At 36.7% G+C, this 15,354-nt stretch overlaps 1 pseudogene; it reads right to left on the bottom strand.

Annotated features, from left to right (window-relative positions):
- Window positions 1-13,827: 13,827 nt before the first annotated feature.
- Window positions 13,828-14,247, bottom strand: LOC112134403 (large ribosomal subunit protein eL31-like; annotated as a pseudogene).
- Between the last annotated feature and the right edge of the window lie 1,107 nt (window positions 14,248-15,354).

Below are 15,354 nucleotides of genomic sequence, written 5' to 3' on the forward strand. Positions count from 1 at the left end.
AGCAATGTATTGCCTTTCATGGTATAAGTAAAAATACAGCATCACTCTATTACCTCACTGTGTAGTTCAGTATGATATTAGAAATGTAAGTGGCTACAATTCAATAGAATCTACATTTAAACTCAAAGCATCTTTTCATATGATGTCAGAAATTGAATGTGGACTAGTAATACTTCCAAGCATGACACATCTTAGTTGAAACATATTACCTGTTTTGTCACAGAGTTTAAGACAGATGCTTTAATGATGCAAGCAGACAGTTTCACTGAAATCTCATCAAGATGTTGCTAAAAATATCTTTGGTCTTTATACTGAAATTAAACTCTAGAGAAAATTAGAATATTTTCTTACGTACTTCTAGACAATAAGGCTTAGAAACTGAATTGGGTCCATAGCATTTAAGTAGAACTAGAATTTAAGGTAATTTTTCAAGGAATAGTCTTATCTCCATTTCTAAGTAAGAACTCGTATATAGAAATATATAGATGGAAATATATAGATAGAAATATTACAGAAATATTTTTAGTCTGGAGTGGAGGGGCCCTGTGTTGGAGCCAACATACTCTTCTACACAACACTCACTGTCAAAGCTGGGAACTAGGTTTCCTAGAATCCTCTTAAGTATATGGTGTTGGTTTAAGGTTTTCCAATGAGAGGAGCTCAGGTGAGATTTAGAAGCCATTACTCTTGGCAACCAAGACATTGCAGTGATGCCACTCTCCAGCTAACTCCTTTTTGAAAATAGAAGATGAATGTAATGACTTCTTAGTCTTCTCCACAAGCTCTGCCTTCTCTACCTGCTCCTGTTTGAAGCCATTAACAATTGTCTCTCCATGCCTTTGGCTAAGGTATTCCAGACCTTCCCTCTAACATGTCCTCCTACATTTGTTTAAGCTCAAATTTCTTGATTAAATTCTTTCCTGAAAAATTGTAGTGGCTCTATTTTCTTGAATACACCAGGATTAATACAATTTTTGGTACCACAAGTGCTTTGGTGAGTACAGACTTAGGTTATGAAATTAGAATTGATCATCTGATCTGATTAGATTTAAAGGGATAAATAATCTAATTGTCCGGTAATTAGGATACAATGAAGGCCAATATTTTAAAAATATGTACACTTGACAAGTTAGAAAATCTTTGGTGTTCAAAGTTTAAGAAGGTAGAAAAGCTCGAGTGGATTTATTTTATATAATCTTTTCTCTTATTCCTAACTAGGTCCCCTGAGATAATCCAAAGGACAACCTTGTGAGATATATTAGCAAGTGAGTTTGTTTCTTAGTTTTACCTTAGTGGGTTACCATAAACTTGGTGGCTTAAATAACAGAAATTTATTTCTCACAATTCTAGAGGCTACAAACCCCCAAATCAAGCCAATGGTAGCACTGTGCTCCCTCCGAAGGCTCTAAGGAATAGTCTTTTCTTTCCTCTTCTTTCTGCTGTTTGCTGTCAATCCTTGGCATTCCTTGATTTTTGGCATTGGAACTCTAATCCCTGCCTCCGTCTTACATGGCTCTTTCCTCTGCGTGTCTCCTCTGTGTCCCTTTTTTCCCTAAATCTCTCTCTCTCTCTCTAAGTATCCCAGTCATTGAATTAAGGCCCTCTCTAATCCAGTATGACCTCAACTTAACTCAATAATGTCTACAAAGTATATGTTTCCAAATGATGTCACATTTACAGTTCTTCAACATATTTTTTGGAATTCAACCCACACAATGAGGGAAGCAATAGCACTTTCAAAAGGCATGATAGTGGTTTTTCTCTGCAAGCAAAGCATAGTAGTGGGAAATTGTGTTATTAAAATGGGATTATTAAATATAATGAAATGATGGAATTTTATAATGGTGGGGCCATGCAGTGCCACTTAATCACTATAGACAGCCTACATAGAGTAAGCCTAATCCGTAGCAGGACCAGAGCAGCACCAAGAATGGTTTGACCTACAGAGATCTTGAACAATCTTTTGCTAGCATATCGTGAAATTCTCAGGATTGCCTTGCTGCCCCTTCACCTTCTGCCTTAATTATAAGTTTCCTGAGGCCTTCCCAGCCATGTGGAATTGTGAGTCAATTCAATCTCTTTTCTTTATAAATTACTCAGTCTCAGGCAGTTCTTTATAGCACTATGAAAATGGACTAATACAGTAGCCTTCTTAAGGATTTATATAAACAAGGTTTTACATTACTGATGGCACCACATGTAATTCCCAGAATTGAGTGAATCACAGGCCCAGGAATCTTTAAGAGAAAGAAAGTTTAGACCCTTAGTGAAGGACTCTTTTACTGTGCCAACAATTTATTCTGCCAATTGCTTTTCTAACTCTCTCTAAATGCACTATGGTGGCATTTTTTTTGGTGATTGTGTATTGAAGAAACAATGATATTCAGTAGTTGAGGGTTTTATTAGATAACAGTTACATACTAATGCTGATTTTTGTGATATGATATGATACCATACCATATCATACCATACCATACCATACCATACCATACCATACCACTGCCCACCAAACTGAGTCAGGCAGTTGTGTACTCATAAACTGACTCCCTTACCCCCACTTCACTCAAAAACCCCCCACAAAACCTAAAAACATTACTGATTTGTAATGTTTGCCATCGAAGTTCAAAACTATGAAAGCTGAGATGCAACAAGGTCAATTTCGGCTCCTGATGCCAGTGAACGACTCTGCAAATAGCAGGGATACTGCACTGACTGCAGAATCTGATGGCACTTTACATATTATATGTAAAGTAAATATGGTAAAAATGATGATTATGGATGCCAAGTTGATAAAGGCACTTGGAGACATATATATATGTGTCTCAATCTCACAGGCATAGCCTGTGCCTATATATATATATATAAATATAAATATAAATATATATATTTACCACCACTCCCTGTGAAGGCTGGAAAATATATGCCCAGAATCCCCTTCTCTGTATGGTTTTGGGTTTGACTTTGCCAACAAGAAGAAATTCTGTAAAGGTGTATATGAAGTAGAAGCTATTATTCTCAGAAGGTTATGAAAGTCATGAACAGCCATTCTGTAGACCTTCCATAAGTTCTCATTTTGCAGTCATGGTGGACATACTTGACAGTTTGGAGATGTTTCCATTAACTCTCATTTTGTAGTTTTAATGAAACAGAGTAGAGGCATCTCAGACTTCTCCATCAGTCTTGGCTTCTACAGTCACTCCCATGAATTTTTCTCCTATTTTTCAGCTACAGCCTTCCAGAAAATTCATATCAACCCTTTCACATTTATTTAAGCTCCAATTTTTAATTAATTCCCTGATTCTGCTACAATCTGTAGTGGTTCTCATCTCTACTAAAAGTACAAAAATCTGTGTTGCTCAACAAAACCAAACTGACAAAGGCTTTGAGCTCCGCTCTTTGAGGAGTTAAAAGCAAAATAGTGCTACTTGAAAGAAATTAAAGGAGTCATGAAATCATACTTTAATTTAAAAATAGTGACTAGTGTAGTGGATTAAATACTGCCCCCTCCCAAAATTCATATCCATCTGGAACCATAGCATACGATCTTATTTGGATATAGGGTCTTTGCATATGTTAATAGTTAAGGATCTCAAGATAAAATCGACCTAGGTTTATGGTGACTGGTGTTCTTAAAAGAAAAGGAGAGGGCACAGAGGCTCACAAAGAAAAGATGATTTGAAGATGATTGAAGTAATGCAGCTACAAACTCAGGGACGCTAAGGATTGCGGAGAGCCAACAGCAGTAGAAAAAAGCAAGGCAAGATTCTTCCTTAGAGTTTTCTGAGGGACCTTGGCACTGCTCATACCTTGATTTCAGCATTTTAGTCTTCAGAACTGTGAGCAAATACATGTCTGTTATGTTAAGGCAACAGATTTATGGTAATTTGTTACAGCAATCCTAGGAAATAGTGCAGCCACTTTGAAACAAAGCTTGTCAGAAAGAATTTCATACCAATACATGTTTTCCTCTCCCTATCCCTCATGCATCATACAACACAGAGTATGGAATAAATATTTGATAATGTGAATTCTAGAACTCTCATATTGTGAAAATAATACAAAGTTTATCATGTCTTCAAGACATGTTATACAAAGGATTTTGAAAATGAAAGCAATCTTTTCATATCACATTGCACTAATGTATAAAATACCACAGATCCAAGTATGTCCACTAAAACAGGAATTGGTAAAGTACAACCTCGGGGGAGAATTGAGCCACCTGCTATTTTTTATTTTTTGTAAATAAAGCTTGTTGGAACACAGGCACACCTACTCTGAAAAAGTTGAATGGCTGTGGAAGAGATGGAATGGCCCACAAAACTGAAAATAATTATGATCTTGCTCTTTGTAGAAAGGAAATTTCCAACTCTTGTATTGAACTATAATTGAATATTAAAAAAAATTTCGTTATCCATGGTTTGTGTGAAAATACCTGTTTGTGTTTTGACATTATTAAAATCATAGCATGGTTCAATTGTGGGCTTTTTTCATTGTTCAAGAGATTGCAAATTTGTCTTTGGAATTGATTTGTCATTGTCCCACAATCTTCATCTAATTACTGTAGTTGCACATAAATATTTGTTGAATTCAGTTTGTTCTTTTAATCAGAAATGTGTCAGCTGTAATATATGGTTGAAATGTTAGTATTAATTATATACTGAAGTGTTAATTATAGGTTTGCAATTGTACCATTAACACTAGGATAAGCATATTAATTACAGAGATCCTTGGTGAATCTGTTGACAGACATGTGCGGATAGAAGCTGTTAAGTAGAGGTAGGTCTTGTTGACATTAGTGCAAGGAAAATCAAAGATGCTTGCTTATTTATCAGTAGGGATTCAGGGCTGAGACCTGCTGGGGGAGTGGAAGAAAGCTCATCATCAGACAGTTGGGATCTTTCCTTGAAACAGAAACAAAATTAACCACCACACAAAGCAAGATATCCAAGGGGCAGAATTGTGACAAGAATTAGGGTGAGACACTACAAATAAGAAAAGTTTTTAATGAGAAAACAGATAAAATGAAATTAAAAGCTCTAGATGAAGAGGGAAAAATTGAGTCAAGCATAGGCTGACTCTACCTGTACCATATTTCCACCCTAAAACAAACATACTGAACATTAGAATGAACTTTCTTTATCTGTTTGTTGTTGTTGTTGTTTGTTTGCTTGGTTGGTTGGTTGAACAAGGTCTCACTGTAGTGCCTAGACTGGAGTGTAGTGGTGTGAACTCTGCTCACTGAAGCCTTGACCTCCTGGGTTCAAGTGATCCTCCCACTTCAGCCTCCCAAGCAGCTGGGACTACAGGTGTTTGCCACGACATCCAGCTAATTTTTTTTGTATTTTTTTTCTTAGAGATGGAGTCTCGCAATGTTGCCTATGCTGCCGGTTTCTGTTTGTTCATTCGTTGGTTTGGTTTTTGTTTGTTGTAATACAAGGTTACTGGTCCTAAGACTCTAAAAGTGGGATTTAGGATTTGTATTATATGAAACACCCAGTCATTTTGATAATCATGCAGGTTTGAGATTCACTAGAATATACTTACTCTAAACTAAAGCAGGAAAGAGTTAAAATTCCATCACAAATATTTGGGGTTTGATATCAGGCCTCTCTTATTCTGAGTCTGACATTCTCATGAGCATCTCAATTCTGACAATTCTTATTTAATATTCCCCCTTGGACTGGATTCTTGTTTTAGTAGCCCTTCTGATTGTTCCATCTGTGATTCCTTGCTTGGTATTTGTCTTTTCTCTTTTTGCCTCATAAACTTTCAAAATTTCTGGACCTCTGTATGGCAGCAGAAATACTGCTGGCTGCAGATAACATTTCTCTGATGCAGGTTGCTGGCATAGTTTCCATGTAAATCCTGTTTTGGGTTTGTCCTTTTGTCACTCTAATGCTCCTTTGTGCTTTTTCTTCTTGTTTGCCATGCCCTACATATTATGTTTTTTACAAATGTCTTTCTCCTTCAAAACTCTCCACAGATAATTCTGGGTTCTTTGGAGACTAAATACATAGAATCTCCTATTGAAACTGACAAACCCAGCCCTTTTTTCCTTTTTCTATAACTGTTGATTCAAAGTTTTTAAATATATACCTTGAATTCTTCAACTGAAAAAAATCCTGGGTGTGGTGGCTCACTCCTGTAATCCCAGCACTTTGGGAGGCTGAGGTGGGTGGATCAACTGAAGTCAGGAGATCGAGACCAGCCTGGCCAACGTGGTGAAACCCCATCTCTACTAAAAGTATAAAAATTAGCCAAGCTTGGTGACATGCACCTATAATCCCAGCTACTCAGGAGGTTGAGGCAGGAGAATCACTTGAACCCATGGGGCAGGGTTTGCAGTAAGCCAAGATCATGCCACTGCACTCCAGCTTGGGAGACAGAGCGAAATTCTGTTTCAAAAAAAGAAAAAGATAATATGAAAACTACTGATTAATGTAATTGTAAGTACAGCATATTTGTGGTATATATGATTTTACAAAGAGACTGCACATATATACAATCTAGGGAGTCTGGGCATATGCATATACCCATGATACTATTGCCAAAATCAAGATAAAAAATGTATCTATCACCTTCAAAATTTTCCTTATGTCCCTTTGTGTTTTTGTGGGGGTGGTGGTGTGTATTAAGAATACTCAATATGAGATCTACCCTCTTAACAAATTATGTTTTAAGTTTTATTTTATTTATAACTGACACATAATATTATAATTGTACATATTTGTGGGCTACAGTGTGATGTTTCAATGCATCTATACATTGTATAATGATCAAATCAGGGTAGTTTGGGTATCTATCACTTCAAACATTTATTATTTTGGCCGGGAGCTGTGGTTCATGCCTGTAATCCCACCACTTTGGGAGGCCAAGGTGGGCGGATCATGAGGTCAGGAGATCAAGACTACGGTGAAAACCCGTCTCTACTAAAAATATGAAAAATTAGCCAGGCGCGGTGGCAGGCGCCTGTAGTCCCACCTACTCGGGAGGCTGAAGCTGGAGAATGGCATGAACCCAGGAGGCGGAGCTTGCTGTGAACCGAGATCGCGCCACTGCACTCCAGCCTCGGTGACAAAGAGAGCCTCTGTCTCAAAAAACAAACAACAACAAAAAACAACAACAATAACAAACAAACAAAAAATTTATTATTTCTTTGTGGTAATAATATTCAAAATTATCTCTTCTAACTATGTTGATATACATTACATTAATATTAACTATAGTATCCCTTCTAGAACACCAGAATTTATTCTATCTAATTGTAACTTTGTACTTGTTGACCAACCTCTTCCCATCTCTTCTTCCACACGTTCTCCCACCCTCTGGTAACCACTATTCTACTCTCTACTTCTATGAGATCAACTTTTTTTAGATTCCACATGAGTGAGATCATGTGGTATTTGTCTTTCTGTGTCCAGTTTATTTCACTTAACATAGTACCCTCTGGGTTCATCTATCTTGCCACAAATGATAGGATTTCATTTTGTTTTATTGCTAAATAGTATTTCATTGTATATCTACATATCACACTCTCCATTTATTTATTTATTGTAGAGAAGGGGTCTTGCTATGTTCCCCAGACTGAACTTGAACTTGTGGCCTCAAGAAATCCTCCCACCTCAGCTTCCCAAAGTGCTGGGATTAGAGACAATAGCAATTGAACCCAGCTAATACACATTTCTTCTGTTCATCTATCAGTGGGCACTTAGGTTGATTTCATATCTTGGCTTGGCCTCTTAACAAATTTTTAAAAGTGCACAATACTGTATTGTTAACTGTATGTGCTATGTTATATGGCAGATATCTTGAATTTATTCATCTTGTATAAATGGAACTTTATATCCATTGAGAAACAACTTCCCATGTCCCCGTCCCACCATACCCTGGCAACCACCATTCTATTCCCTGCTTCTATGAGTTTGACTATTTTAGATACCTCATTTAAGTGAAATCATGTACTATGCACAGAAAGACACTTCTGTGAGTGGCTTTTTTCACTTAGCATAATGTCACCCAGGTTCATCTATATTGTTGTATTATAGCAGAATTTTCTTCCTTTTATAGGCTAAATAATATTCCATTGAATGTACTTGCCATATTTTAAAAATTATTCATCTATTGGTGAACATTTGGGTTGTTTTTATGTCTTGGATAGTGTGAATAATGCTGCAGTGAACACGAGAGTGCAGATATCTATTCAAGACTTTAATTTATTTGGATAGATATCCAGATGTGAGATTACTACATTATATGATTAGTGTATTTTTAATTTTTTGAGAAACCTCCTTATGGTTTTCATACTGGCTGCACCTTTTTACATTCCACTACAAGAGTGGCGTTTCTAGTCTACGAGTGTACAAGGGTTCTAGTTTCTGTATATCCTTGCCAACACTTGTTATCTTTTGGTTGTTATGGAATCCATCCTAATAGGTGTGAGATGATATAGAATTGTGGTTTTAATTTGCATTTCTCTCATGATTAGTGATGTTGAGCATCTTTTCATATATATATATAGGGTGACCATTTGTAAGGCTTCTTTGCAAAATCATATGTAAAAAAACTATAAACCCTCCACTAAAAAACTGTTAGAAATAAGCAACGAATTCAGTGAATTTACAGAATAGGAAATCAACATACAAATATTAGTTGTGTTTGTGTATACTAACAGCAAATGATCAAAAAAGGAAATTAAGAAAATAATCTCATTGAATATTGTAAAAATGTCCATACTGCCCAAAGTGATCTACAGATTCACTGCTATTTCCTTCCAAATCCCAATGGCATTTTTTACAGATATAGAAAAAATGATCTATGAATTGAAACCTACACACACACACACAATAACCAGAAGATGTAAAGTGATCTTGAGAAAAAAGAACAAAGCTGGAAGCATCATACTTCCTGGTTTCAAAATATATTACAAAGCTACAGTATCTAAAATATGATGGTACTGGCATAAATACAAACATATAGACCAATGGAATATAATACAAATTCCAAAAATAAACCCATGACTACTCAGTCCACTGATCTTCAAAAATGGTGCCAAAAATACACAATGATGAAAGGATAATCTATTTAATAAGTGACATTAGCAAAACTGGATATCCACATGCAAAATAATGTAATTGGATCTCTATCTTACACAGACATAGTCAAAAATCATCTCAATAAACCTACAATAAGACCTGATATTGTAAAACTCCTAGAAGAAAACAGGGGCAAATGCTCATAACATGGGTCTTGGCAATGATTTTTTGGATATGTCACCAAAAATAAAAGCAACAAAAGCAAAAATAGACAAGTAGAGCTATATACAACTAAAGGATTTCTGCACAGCATGGAAAATAATAAATAAAGTGAAAAGGCAACCTAAGGAAGGGAAAAAATTTGCAAACCATAAATCTGATGAAGGATTAATAGTCAAAATATATAAGAAGCCCCTACAACTCAATAGCAAAAAACAAATAACATAATTTTAAAAATATATAAAGGACTTCAATAAACATTTACCTGAAGGAGAGATGTACCATATATTTTGAGAGAAATTTTAACAAACTAGTGAAAAAGTGGTTACTTTTGCCTTATGAAGGAAAATTTCACAGAGAAAGTGACATTTGACTTGGTTCTTACAGAATATCAGCAACATCAAAAATACTTTGAAGAAGGATCTTTTAAATAGAGTGACAGAAAGACCAATATGAAGAAAATAAAGAGCCACAAAAGTTCACAGCATGTAATTAAACAAGTTGACAAATAAGATATGTTGAAAGGGAACGAAGTAAAAGTAGATTGGAACCAGATTAAAAGACATGCAAATATATTTAAAAGTATTCAAAGCACAGTGAACAGGCAGCAGCATATTTTGTTTTGGAAAATGACATCCTTTAATTTTAGAAGATGAAAGATACTTTTTAGTATTGCTATTCTTCAGTTATTTCTCACTCCTTCATCCTGGTTATTGTGTTTATGTTTTCTTAATATTCCACCTTTCCACTTTACTTCACCTAGGTAATTGCTTAAAGTTCTTTAAATTTATCCACCTCAAACTGGTATTCCACTGGTTGATTTCCAGATTTTGCATTATGCTTAGGACTAGAGTGTTGAGAGTCATATATTTGAAATTTCATATCATAATTATTATATTTATTCATCATCTATCAATTGTTCTCTTGCTGGTTTTTTACTGATCACTATGTATCTTGATTTGAGGCAACTCAATCAGGGACAGCTACCTGCTCAAGAATAGTCTTGGAAGGATAGGAAAGTGTGGTCTATGTGTGGAACTTGGCTATTGCACATCAGAAGCAGTGTTCTCTCATGTGTTTGCACCCAGTTTACCACATTCTCTCCTCAACCCTAGAAGTATATTTCTCTTCATTTTTTACGGTGAACAGGATTTCCTCTCGTGTCAGAAACCTCTGATTTAGTTTATCTCTCTCTCTTCAGCTAATTCTGATCAGCAGTAGAACTCCTCCCTGGCCTTTGGAAGCTTCATTTCAAGTACGAGGATACATCCCAGCAAATGAAGATGATAACACTCAGTGCTTTTATTTTAGTTCTGCTTTCACTGTCAAACAGCAAAATGAATATGGACAGATACAGAATATGGACAGAATATGGACAGATTCCCACTTTTCTGCGACCCCCCCCCCCCCCCACAAAGCCTTGTCACTTCATCAGTGCAAGCATTGTTATGCTTTTTCTAGACTGTTGCTTTTATCCTAAGGAAAGCTGAATACCGCTAAGAAATGTAGAGAAGAATGTATTAAAGCTTGGGGATGTTCTTCAATTTGATTCAAATTTCAGTGTATTTTCCAAATGATTTCTACATTTTGTGGTTTGGGATATGGTCATTTACAGATTTTGATGATCATATTATTTCCTTATTTCTTATATTTGTTTTGAGTTCCTGTTCTAAGCCTTGAAAAGAGAAATAATAAAAACATTTCTGTTTCACATTTTTTAGTGGAAACTCTAAACTGGGTTTATCATAGCTAATTTTTATAAGTGATTCTCTATACATTAGAATGGGTATTGGAATACTTAGGTAATAAATAATTCTTACCATTATTAAATTTTGTATACATGCAGCAGAGATCAAAACTCTGATTTGTCTTTATACTCAAAACACTCAAGCCAATTCAAACTAAAATTTACAGTGAAGCTCTTTATTTGCAAAGCTCTTTATGATGAGCTTTGGTATATTTTCCAGTATAAGCAAAGCAATTATATTTATGGGAAAAGTCAATTATACTGTAACATATGTTTAAGTCAATTTTTCTGTTACCCAAATTAACTATGCTAAAAATATACAAAGTGTTCTTAAGGGGAAACATATAATATGTAATTTTTGGAACAATAAATTCTAGAATGTAAATTATGATGTTAAATTTGAATAAACAATGTATCTGAAGTTACATACTCTTTGAAGGTAAGATTATTGTATTACAGAAATTAATTTTTGAAATGTGTGGCTGGGCACAGTGGCTCACGCCTGTAATCCCAGCACTTTGGGAGGCCGAGGCAGGCGGATCACTAGGTCAGGAGATCCAGATCATCCTGACTAACACGGTGAAACCCCGTCTTTACTAAAAATACAAAAAATTAGCTGGGCGTGGTGGGGGGTGCCTGTAGTTCCAGCTACTCAGGAGGCTGAGGCATGAACCCAGGAGGCAAAGCGTGCAGTGAGCAGAGATCGTGCCGTGGCACTCCAGCCTGGGCGATAGAGCAGGACTCCATCTCAAAAAAAATAAAACAGTGATTCTGGTCCTAGAGATTTTCATAACTGGCTGTTAGGAGAAATCTATTTAACAACCCATGTCTTCATTTCATTTTCTAGAAAACAAATGTGAACAAGATGTTTAAAAGCTTGATTCACTCTAGAGACTTTGTAGAGAGAATGAAGGAATTTCAATTATTTTTCTTAAATTTTTTTTAATGGTGCTCATTCTTTTTTTTTTGGAGACAGAGTTCCGCTCTATCTCCTAGGCTGGAGTGCAGTGGCACGATCTTGGCTCACTGCAACCTCTGCCTCTCTGATTCAAGCAATTCTCTGCCTCAGCCTCCCGAGTAGCTGGTGTGTCCAGAATTGGTGGGTTCTTGGTCTCACTGACTTCAAGAATGAAGCCGCGGACCCTCGCGGTGAGTGTTACAGTTCTTAAAGATGGTGTGTCCGGAGTTTGTTCCTTCTGATGTTCAGCCGTGTTTGGAGTTTCTTCCTCTCTGGTGGGTTCATGGTCTTGCTGGCTTCAGGAGTGAAGCTGCAGATCTTCGTGGTGAGTGTTACAGCTCTTAAGGTGGCACATCTGGAGCTGTTCTTTCCTCGTCCAGAGTTGTTCATCTCTCTAAGTGGGTTCGTGGTCTAGCTGGCCTCAGGAGTGAAGCTGCAGACCTTGCCGGTGAGTGTTACAGCTCATAAAGGCTGCCCAGACCCAAAGAGTGAACAGCAGCAAGATTTATTGCAAAGTGTGAAAGAACAAAGATTCCACAGCATGGAAAGAGACCAGAGCAGGTTGCTGCTGCTGGCTCCGGTGGCCTACTTTTATTCCCTTACCCAGCCCCACCCACATGCTGCTGATTGGTCCATTTTGCAGACAGCTGATTGGTCCGTTTTTAAACTCTTAGCTAGACACAGAGTGCTGATTGGTACATTTACAATCCTTTAGCTAGACAGAAAGTTCTGCAAGACCCCACTAGATTAGCTAGACACAGAGCACTCATTGGTGCATTTACAATCCTTTAGCTAGACAGAAAAGTTCTCCAAGTCCCCACCTGTCCCAGAAGCCCAGCTGGCTTCACCTCTCACTGGCACCCACTGTGGGGCTTTGTGGTACCCAGCCCGGGCACTCCCGCAGCCCAGAGGGAGCTGGCTCCTGCTGTTGCCTCTCCCTCCACACCTCCCCGCGAGCAGAGGGAGCCAGGCTCCAGCCTTGGCCAGCCCCAGTGAGGGGCTTCACAGTGCAGCAGCAGGCTGAAGGGCTCCTCAAGCGTGGCCAGAGCAGATGCCAAGGCCGAGGAAGTGCCAAGAACGAGCCAGGGCTGCTAGCACGTTGTCACCTCTCACTGGGACTACAGGCGCACACCACCACACCCGGCTAATTTTTTGTAGTTTTAGTAGAGATGGGGTTTCACCATCTTGGCCAGGCTGATCTTGAACTCTTGACCTCGTGATCCACCCGCCTCGGCCTCCCAAAGCGCTGGGATAACAGGCGTGAGCCACCACGCCCAGCCTGTCTTTTAATTTATTATATTGGACCTAAAATCTTGAAGGCACATATTGAAAAAATCAAAATCAAGTAACTGCACAACATTACAGATATGACACTGTTCAAAATTAACATATTTTATAATTACCTGATTGGGAATTTAACTGAAATTCAGATGAAATTACTTTTATGTATTTATAAAACTGACCAGAAATGATCAGGTATTGGAAATTTCCTATTTTCAAGCTAATATTCCTGGAGAAGACATATTTTTTTCCTCTTTCTTACACACATACACACACAGGCTTACATACACATTACACAAAATAAAAAAATACCTATCATCTGATCATCTGAAAATAGGTATCGTTATATTAAAGTGCATTTCCTTCTAATCAGATATGATATATTCTGTATTTGCTTACTATCTATTACATTGGGATAATATTTTATGTAGTTATATATACTAATTTTTATAATTATGTCATGAACCTTTTCCCATGTCATTTAAGATTCTTGAAATATGACAAAACTTTTTTTATTATATTTAATAAAATAAATCATGGTAACTTTTAGTTGACTTTTTGGGTTAAATTTTTTTTTTTTTTTTGCAATTTTGTAACTTTATTTGATGTATTTGATGATTAGCGATTAGTTCTCATCCACATTGACTGTCTGTAGATTTTTGAAAGTGGTAACAGGTACATAGGTAACCAAGTTATAGAGCTTACTTGGTGAATTTTCATCCTCATTACGTTTTCTGGACAACCACACACGGATATGGTATGGGTCATTCCTTATTCCTTTGGCCCAGACCGCTTTGTTGTGCCTGGTATCAATGCGCACATCTGGAGTTCCCATCTCCTTCATGGCAAATTGCAGAATCTCTGAGTTCCCCAGGGGCACACTTCTTGAAGCCCACTCCGTGAACACACTTGTGAATATTGATGGTGTATTCTCGGGTCACCACCTCGTTGATGGCAGAATGGCCCTTTTTCTTCTGGCCACCCTTCTTTGCGGGAGCCATTCTACTGGGTCCAAGTTGTAAAGCTATATATATATATATATATATACATATATATATATTTAAGCCTGGCTTTTTCGGTTTGGGTAGGGCAATTAATCCAACTATATATATTTTCATATGAAATAGCAATTCTTATAAAATTATGATAAAAGGTATAAAGTTAAAGTTGAAAATGTCTATGGTAATATGTTCTATAATACTACCAATTCCAGTCACTCATAGAGTATGCACACAAAGGAAAGAGAGGAGCTTTTATCATATTCTAGCCATTTGTCTGTTAGTGCACTAAGGGATCATTTTATACTTTCTATTTTAATACCTATAGCATTCTATGAAGGCAGACATTGTCCACAGCTTTCAAATGAGGAAGCTGAGTCTTCAGCTGTTTCATACCCTCTAAAATAAAATAGTTTTTATGTAACAGAGCTAAAAATTAAACAGATCTAGAAACTCCAGTTATTTTCTTACAAAATCTACATCAATCTAGTTTTTAAAAATCCTTGTGCTAATAATACATCTCAACTGACTGATGATCGTTCTTCAAGGAGAGCAGTTTTCTAATCTTTGGAATGTATATGGTCTGGCAGATTCTATGTGAACTCTCCTTAGTATCACTTTATACTTGTCCCATTGATACCCTATTATTTTGCCATCTTTTCTATCTAAGAAGCATTAATCATTGATTAAGGGACAGGTATTAATCATTGATTATTGCCATACATAGGGCAGAAGAAAACCTGCGATAGCAAGGCAGCAAATATTGGATTTTGGCACAACTTAACCTCCTCCTTCACCCATCCCACATACAATCTTTATCCTAGATCTATAGAAGACAACGGGAGACAAGACAGATTAATGAAAAATAATTCAAGAGAAAAAAAAGAAAAATGTTGGGAAATAGTACCCATTCCATCCCTTCATATGACCTTTCTGTATGTTTACATGTTTCTACTTCTTAAATATTTCTTTGACTAAATTGTAAAACAGCTCATTGTTTTTTTAAAAAAGATATATCACTTACCATGAATATTCTTATGCAACATATATTAAAGAAAATCCAAAAAAGATAAATATAGCGATAAACTTTCCATTCAAATCTAATATCTCAAACCTTAT

The sequence above is a fragment of the Pongo abelii genome, chromosome 6 (genome assembly GCF_028885655.2).
Source record: "Pongo abelii isolate AG06213 chromosome 6, NHGRI_mPonAbe1-v2.0_pri, whole genome shotgun sequence".
Taxonomy (NCBI): Eukaryota; Metazoa; Chordata; class Mammalia; order Primates; family Hominidae; genus Pongo; species Pongo abelii.